The 8523-nt window shown below is 33.8% G+C and overlaps 1 pseudogene; it reads left to right on the top strand.

Annotated features, from left to right (window-relative positions):
- Positions 1 to 2901: 2901 nt before the first annotated feature.
- On the top strand, positions 2902 to 3837 carry LOC131413470 (olfactory receptor 14J1-like; annotated as a pseudogene).
- Positions 3838 to 8523: the final 4686 nt, after the last annotated feature.

Here is an 8523-nt window from a genome sequence, read left to right as displayed (position 1 = left end):
TTCCTTTGTGCAACTATCAAAGAAGAAGTCTGGAGTAAAGGGAGCATGGGATGACACCATTCGATATTCCTTCTATGCTTCTTATTCACTGACTCTAAGAGTAGCTTATAAGAGATGTGAGATCCTTCCCATATCAGAGATCACAGATAAATTCTTCAAACAGTGTAGAAAAATGGAAAAGACTAAGGATGTATCAAAATATTATAATGTCAACAAAATAACCATATTTACCATTTTCACAAAATAAAGCTCAATAAAGACCCCATAGAAAAAGATGGTAAGGACATGAAGATTATTTGAAGCACGTAAGAACATGCTTCCTGTCACAATCAGTTATTCAGGTTTCTGGTCTCTTTTATTTCTTAGGGAGAAATCCTGATGTAAAGAAAATACAAGAAAATTCAGTGATAATAAAGCTTATGGTCCATATTTTGAGGAAATACAAAAAAATATTTTATAACCAAAAATAAATGGTAAAAAAATCATTAAATTCTTCGTATGAGATTTCTTGTCATATTTCAAAAACACTAATATCTACTTAAATAAAAGATAGAGGCATGGGAATTTGAATATCCCCTTTGTTAAAAGACAATGAATAAGTTGTAGAGAAAAAATACTCAGTGAGATTAAAGAGGCAAAAGTAATATAAAATTCTGGCTCAAAATTCAAAGTAGAAAGCTACAGGAGATTTGCAATTTCTTTAAAGAAGAAAAGTGGTCCTTTTTTTCTTCTTAGTGAAGAAAATGAGATTAGATATTATAATCTTTACCCTTTGAATACACTGATATCTTATAAAGAAAGAGAAATATTTTGGTATTGTATCTATTTACCAACCAAAGACACATTCGAATTACCTTCTTTTATTTTTCTGCTTCTAACCAAGGTGTCAAAGATCAATGTGTCAATCAGTGAATTAAATAGAAATCAAATAGATATTTATATCACATAACAAAATTATTTTCAGATAGATAAATGATAAATATGTATTTATTCAAGAGAGAAAATAGAAACATACAGAAAGATATAACAAAGAAAATAAAACCTCCACACAATTCCACTACATGACTACTGTATTAAGTAATGTCAATAGTGCTATGAATTAATGGAAAGACTAATACAGACATTGTGAGGTAAACCAAGAGTATTTCTGTATACATGGAATTAAGTCCACTCTCTTGGGTTACATGACAGGAAAATCAGCAACATTTTCCAGGAAACATGGAAATGGAAGCTTCCATAGTCCCCAAAAGCCTCACCCAGTGAGTTACAGTTGCAAGAGAATATGTCTAGCTGAGTAAATGTATCATTAAAATCTCTAGAAGCATAAAGTATCATCTTCAATGCCTGTGATTAAGGCATGCACACACACACACACACACACACACTATAAGGCTGAATAAGTTTTCACATACACTAGATTAGATGTATGCTGGGTATAATCTCTTCAGAGCCTGGTGTCCTCCATCGATCTCAGAATTTTCCTCTTAAAAAATTTATATTATTGAATAGTGTGTTAGAGAACACAGAAGTATCCATCACCCTTAGCTATGTAATCTATTCCAGCCACATCTCTGAACTTTGTGTGGAGGAACAAAAATGGCGGCCAGTTTCCCATATGTCTCTAGGAGTTAAGATAATAAAACATCAAGGCATCTAGAAATACTCTTGTCATGTGTTATATTTCCTTACATTCTTTAGATTCTTTATTCTATGCTTCTTCTTATGTATTTACATGCAGTGTATATATCATACTTTTCCTCAAACTAAAATAGTGATCATTATCTCATTTCATGAAAAATACTTCATAACTATAATTTTCAAAGCCATCTACAATACAATTATGTAAATAATTCAATAGTCTTCAGTTTGAACATAAGATTTGTCAATGTTTTTGCTACTGTAATAATTCTAAATAAACATATTTCTTAAATATCCATTATTCAGAAGATTTAATTAAAATATTTAACATAAAATTAATGATTTAAAGTACAGACTATTTAAAGTTTCTTGTTGAATAAGTTGCTTTTCAAATACTATGCACAAATTTGACCATCCTAGCTGCATGTTTAAGATTTTCTCTTATTTCATACTCAATAGCTCTGAGTATTGTATTTTTTAATCACTGCTAACATGGTTGGTACAAAAATTATATCTCATTGTTGCTCTAATTTGTATTTAATTAAGAATAAAGCTAAATAATTTTACATGTTTATTAGCCATTTTATTCCCTTTTTAAAAACATATCAGGAAAGGTCTGGGCTTTAGTATTTTTCAGATCAATTTATATGCTATTTTATGTTAAGGGTAATGATTATTTGTATATCATAATACAAACAAGATACTATCAATAAAAAGTGTGGTTTTACTGTTATTTATTTTTCCAAGGAATTCTTAGAAAAAAATAGGGAATTTGTTCTCTCATATATGAAACAAAATTATAAAATTGCAGTACAACAACCAGTGTGGTGGTGGTACAAATAGATATAGTAACTAATGGAAAAGAATAGGTACCTCCAAAACTTCTTTATAAATATGTGTGTGTGTGTGTGTGTGTGAACTCAGTGAAAAAATTTAAAGCATATAAAATTTTAATGTGTTATATTTTCAATTAATAAAATAATATATTTTCCTTTCCTTGGATTGAAATGGATAACATAAAAATTTATAATGTACTTTACCTAGTCTTCCTTATGACTGAGTCAAAGTTATTTAAAATTGCTCAACATAGTTATTAGTACATAAAGCTACATCACATTTACAATGATGAACTGGTGATCCTGTCTTCATGCCTTAACTTCACTGAATAAGTGGATAAGATTGTTAAATAACCAAAAAAATTTATTTCTATGAGTTTCCATCTTGTCTTGCAGCTAGCATCCCTCTTGGAAACTGAAAAGGTTTATGGCTAATTTTACTACAATGAATGCATTTCTTCTCATGGGGTTTTCTGCTGAGCCGAGCTGGAAATCTTATGTGCTTCTCTGTTATTAGTCATATACTTAGTGGCTGTAACTGGAAATATTGTCATTATCACTGCTACTTCTGTGGATGATAGTCTTCACTCACCTATGTATTTTTTCCTGAAACATCTCTCCTTCTTGGATCTGTTATGTTTCTGTGACTGTACCAAGGTCCATTTGCAACTCTTTCATGCATAGTGGCAATATTTCCCTCTGGGAATGCATATTACAGTGTTTTGCTTTCACTCTCTGTGGTTGTGCTGAGATGGCCATGCTCACAGTGATGTCTTATGACCGCTATGTGGCCATCTGCCTTCCACTGCGCTATGAAATCATCATGAATATCAGCACCTGTATTCATGGAATCTTAGCTGTCTGGATCAGTGGGGTTATCTCTGGAATCATGCACACAGCTGCTACTTTCTCCATCCACTTCTGTGGTGCCAATATCATTCACCAGTTCTTCTGTGATGTGCCTCAGCTCCTGAGACTCGCTTGCTCTAATGAGTATGTCAGTGAGCTTGGGGTCACTGGCTTCCTGTCCTTGGTGGCATTTCTTTGCTTCATCTGCATTGGACTCTCCTACACGCACATATTCTCTACCGTGCTGCTGATCCCATCTGCTGAAGGCAGAGCCAAGGCCTTTTCTGCTTGCCTGCCCCACCTATCTGTTGTCATATTGTTTATCTCTACGGGTGTCTTTGATTTTCTAAAGCCACATTCTGACTCTCCAACTGTATTAGACTTTTTGCTCACTGTTTTTTATACTGTTCTGCCTCCAACACTCAATCCCATGATCTATAGCCTGAGAAACAAAGCCATGAAGGCAGCTCTAAGAAAGGTGTTTAAAAGAAGAAAAGCCTACCTCTTTTGCTGAGTCACATCTATTCATTCCTCATTGGGAGACAAATCAAAATATGTTGGAAAAACGTTACAGAACCAATCAAGAAAATAAAGCTCAAAAAGAACTCATTATAGGGAAAGTCATGTGAATGAACTGTCTCTGAGCAATGAAAACATTGGCATAAAGTTACATAAAAATCACTCTTTTAAATACATTAGATTTAAATTTCACTCCCCAATGCCAAGTATAGCAAAAATGTAAATTTATTTAATTCTAAAGACTCCAACTTAATTTTCCTTCCAGGCTCATTTTTATCAAGGTGAAAGAAAACTTTTCATTTTTTCCTGAGTTACTATCAAGTGTGGGATATTACATAGTATGCAAGCATTTAGGAGAATCACCTGGCTCTCAAGGTTCTCTGGCTCTTTGGGGGTCTATTAATGTTCTATTAATCTCTCAGGGCTTCAATTGGTAATACACAATGGTTACTGTGAGAAAGTATCCTTATATCATTTGTGTTGCATCTTTGCCACTCATTTGAGTGGGATGTTTAAACAATACAACAATCTTATAGTGACTCAGAAAATGAATAAAACAGGGGTCCAGCCTGATGGCCTAGTGGTTAAGTTCACACGTTCCACTCCGACAACCTGGGGTTTGCCAGTTCAGATCCTGGGTCCGGACCTACTCACTGCTCATCAAGCCATGCTGAGGTGGAATCCCGTATAGAAGAGCTATAACTATGATACACAACTGTGTACTGGGTCTTTGGGGAGAAAAAGAAAAAAAAAGAGGAAGATTGGCAACAGATGGTAGTACAAGGCCAATATTCCTCAAAAAAAAAATGAATAAAAGAAGAAATGCAAACACAAAATAATATGTTTAAAAAGTCAGACTTGAAAAATAAGCAAAAAATCTTATGTAAATATAATATATAGTGACTGAAACTTAAAACTAACTGGATGGTATAAGCAGCAGACAAATACAAGAAAAGACATAATTAATGAACTGACAGATAGGTCCAAGAATTTCCCACAGAATGAGAAAAAAGAAATAATTTTTTAAAAAATATGAAAAAGAGATTAGGAATCACGAAAGATAGAAAAGAGGGGTTTAATATTTGTCTAATAATAGTTCCAGAAAGATTTATTGTCCATGCATTGAAGGAATGTGTTACAGGCAATATTCAGAGAAATAACTTTTTTATTTTTGTGAGGAGGACTAGACCTGAGCTAACATCTGATGCCAATCTTCCTCTTTTTTTGCTGAGGAAGGTTGGCCCTGGGCTAACATCTGTGCCCATCTTCCTCTACTTTATATGGGACGCCGCCACAGCATGGCTTAACAAGCGGTGCATCGGTGTGTGCCCAGGATCCGAACCTGCGAACCCCAGGCGGCCGCAGCGGAGCACGCGCACTTAACCACTGCACAACCAGGCCATCCCCCAGAAAAATAACTATTAAGGGTTTTTTTTTCCTAGGTTTGAGAAGCACAACAAAAATTGGTTAGTATTGGTAAAATGAATACACATATAGTAATATCATCCTAAAACTAAAGAATAATGAAAACAGAGATTTTTAAAATCTTAGAACTGATTTAAAAATAATACCATGTTTTCCTAGAAACTTTACTGGTTCACCTTTCATATTTAGTTCTATAATCCACTGGAAAATAATTTTAGTGATGGTATAAAGTAAATGTCATTGTTCATTTCACTAACTGATATCCGATTAACTAGCCTCATTAATTGGAAACCAATTTTTCCCTCAAAGAACTGCAGTTGGTGCCTATGTAATAAACTGATAACTGTATATGTGTGGGAGTCTCTTATCTGTTCAATTGATCTATGTAGTCATGCTTATTCTATCAAGCTCTCTTAATTACTGTAGCTATATAGTAGTTTTTTATATTGAGTAGTGTAAGTTTTCTAACTCTGTTCCTTTACATTTCCTGGTCTACTCTAGGTCTTTTGCTTATCCACTTAAGTTTTAGAATAACCTTTTAATTTTTTAAAAATACCTACTAAGATGTTGACTGAAGTACATTGAATCCATAAATCAAATAATGGAGAATTGTCTTTTTTAAAAGATTGTGTGTTCTAAATCATAAACTGGGTACTTCCTACATTTTTTTAGGTCTTTAAAAATTTTGTCTGGAATGATATATAATTTTGAGAGTAGTGGCTTTGAACGTCTTTTATTAGATTTATTTCTATGTATTTGATGTTATTATACATTGTAATTTTTGAATTTAATTATCTAGTTTTTGTGATCAGATTTTAGAGATACAATTGATTTTTGTATATTGACATTATACTCAGTGACTTTCCATTGTTACTTGTAAATTCTAATAAATCTTTACAGATTCTTCTAAATTTCTATTTCACATTGTTATCTGTGAATAAAGAGTTTTATTTCTTACTTTCTAATTTTTAAAACTTTTATTTATTTTCCTTGTTTTTGTGCTGGCTAGGAACTGTAGTCCAACGTGAATAGAAGTGGTGATAGTGGTGGATAATCTTATCTTATTACAAACTCAAGAAACACACGTTCAATATTTCAAAGAGGTTACTGAAGAGGTTTTCAGTGTTGAAGCATCTCCAGTGGGCTCAGGAATGTGTCCAAAGGAAACAGTTGGCTTTAAATATCTGATATGGCCAGAGGAAACTTGCCAAAGAAAGTCACTCTGCTGTTTAAATATGACTGACTATTCTCACCCTTCACATTACCTGTCTATTAACTTCAACTCTAACGGAATCAAAGGCAACCTAGAAAGTGTGAGAAATGGCATAGAAGTGTGAGACTGGTAAGTATAAAAAATGTGACAATGAGCCCTGCACTCTCTGATGACTTCAATTCTGGAATAAGCCCAGGTTGGTTGAGGAGAGAAGCTTAACTTTGCATAACATTCAATGTTTTTGATTATTACATTGAGTTTAATATATTAATTACTAACATGATACTATTCTTGCAACTAACAGTGATTGTAGGATTTTTATTAAATATGAGTGAGAAGGTTAACTACAGGATCCCTGCAGCACCATAAATATTAATACTATAGAATATTTTTAAATGCAGCAGTGTATTGTCAAAAACAGTATAGAAATCAGAGAGTGGATGCTAACAGCTGTACATGATACCAATAAAGGCAGACCATCCCAGAAGCTATGAAGGAAGATCAGAGAAAGAGACAGTAAAAGAGAGCCCAGCTAACATCAAAGTCATCTCTGGTTGTCTAAAAGACTGTGCATACAAAAAAGGCACAGTCTTAGAAGGAGCAGTGACAGAGAAAGGAGCAGAAAGCTTAGTTAAAGAAATAATGACACAAAACTTCCAAATCTGGGGAGAGAAATGCACGTCCAAATCCATGATGCCCAAAAACACCAAACAGAACATGAAAAGATCTTCACCAAGGCACAGTATAATCAAATTGTCAAAAGTCAATGACAGGTAGAGAACTTTAAAAGAAACAAGAGAAGTGTGACCCCCACATAGAAGGGCACCCCATAAGACTATCAGTGGATTTCTCAGCAGAAACCTGCAGGCTAGGAGAATGTAGGATAATATATTCAAAATGTTGAAAGAAAAATACTGCCAACCAAGAATACTTTACTCAGCAAAATTGTCCTTCAGAAATGAAGGACAGACAAAGACTTTCCCTAACAAACAAAAGCTAAGAGAATTCATCACCACTATACCTGTCTTACAAGAAACGCTGAAAGTTCTTCAAGCTGAAACAAAACAATGTTAATTAGCAACATGAAAACATATGAAAGTATAAAATTCACTGTAAAGTTAAGAACTTAGTCAAATTCAATTCCTTTATGACATAATGCTCCAGTTCTTACTTAGATGTACATTTGGCAATGTGGTTGGAGTGTATCTGGCTCAGAACGATGACATACCAAACCTCACTAAACACTTGAAGAAATTAAACAAGACTTGGATGCCAAGATGATATCCCTAGTTCATGAGGCTGACTCCAGCACTGTCTTCTGGACATACTGATCCTACTGCTCTTGAGGGCCTCCTTTATCACCTGAACAAAATCTTTTGTTTTTATCTCCAGCCTCAGAAATTTTCTTGTTTGCTAGACCCTTCATTGCCTTAGAGCATAAATGGGGCCACCAGTTAAGAATTACCCTTACTTTTCCAATATCCTCACCTCTTCTTTTCCTGCTTTTAGCTGCTTTGGAGGTTCTAAGACTGGAATTACAGTGCTACATTAGTAAAAATGACCTTCAATCAGTAGTCTCTTCTTTATTCTTTGGGATATCTATTACCATTTTTCAAAAGAAAAATTGATGAGTTTTGTATAGCTGATCAGATATAAATAATTCTTATTCCATAGTTTAGCAATTATAATGGGTGTTACTACCCATTCCCCTCCCCTCTCAGCTCTAGGTAACCACTTTCCATTTCTATTGATTAACCTATTCTGGACATTTCATATATGTAGAATCCTACAATATGGAATCTTTTGTGACTGGCTTATTTCACTTAGCATGATGTTTTCAGTTCATGTATGTTGAATCAATACTCAGTATTTCATTTCTTTTTATTTTAAATAATATTTCATTGTATGAATATACTATGTTTTGTTTACTAATTTATTGGTTTATGGGCATTGGAGTCGTTTCCACCTTGGGGCTAATGCAGATATGAATAATGAATAATGCAGATATGAACATTCATCTGCTTATCTTTACTGGGAGACTGG

This window comes from Diceros bicornis, chromosome 14 (genome assembly GCF_020826845.1).
Source record: "Diceros bicornis minor isolate mBicDic1 chromosome 14, mDicBic1.mat.cur, whole genome shotgun sequence".
NCBI lineage: Eukaryota > Metazoa > Chordata > Mammalia > Perissodactyla > Rhinocerotidae > Diceros > Diceros bicornis.
The sequence above is the reverse complement of the archived record's forward strand: the minus strand, read 5'-3'. Positions and strand labels throughout refer to the sequence as shown.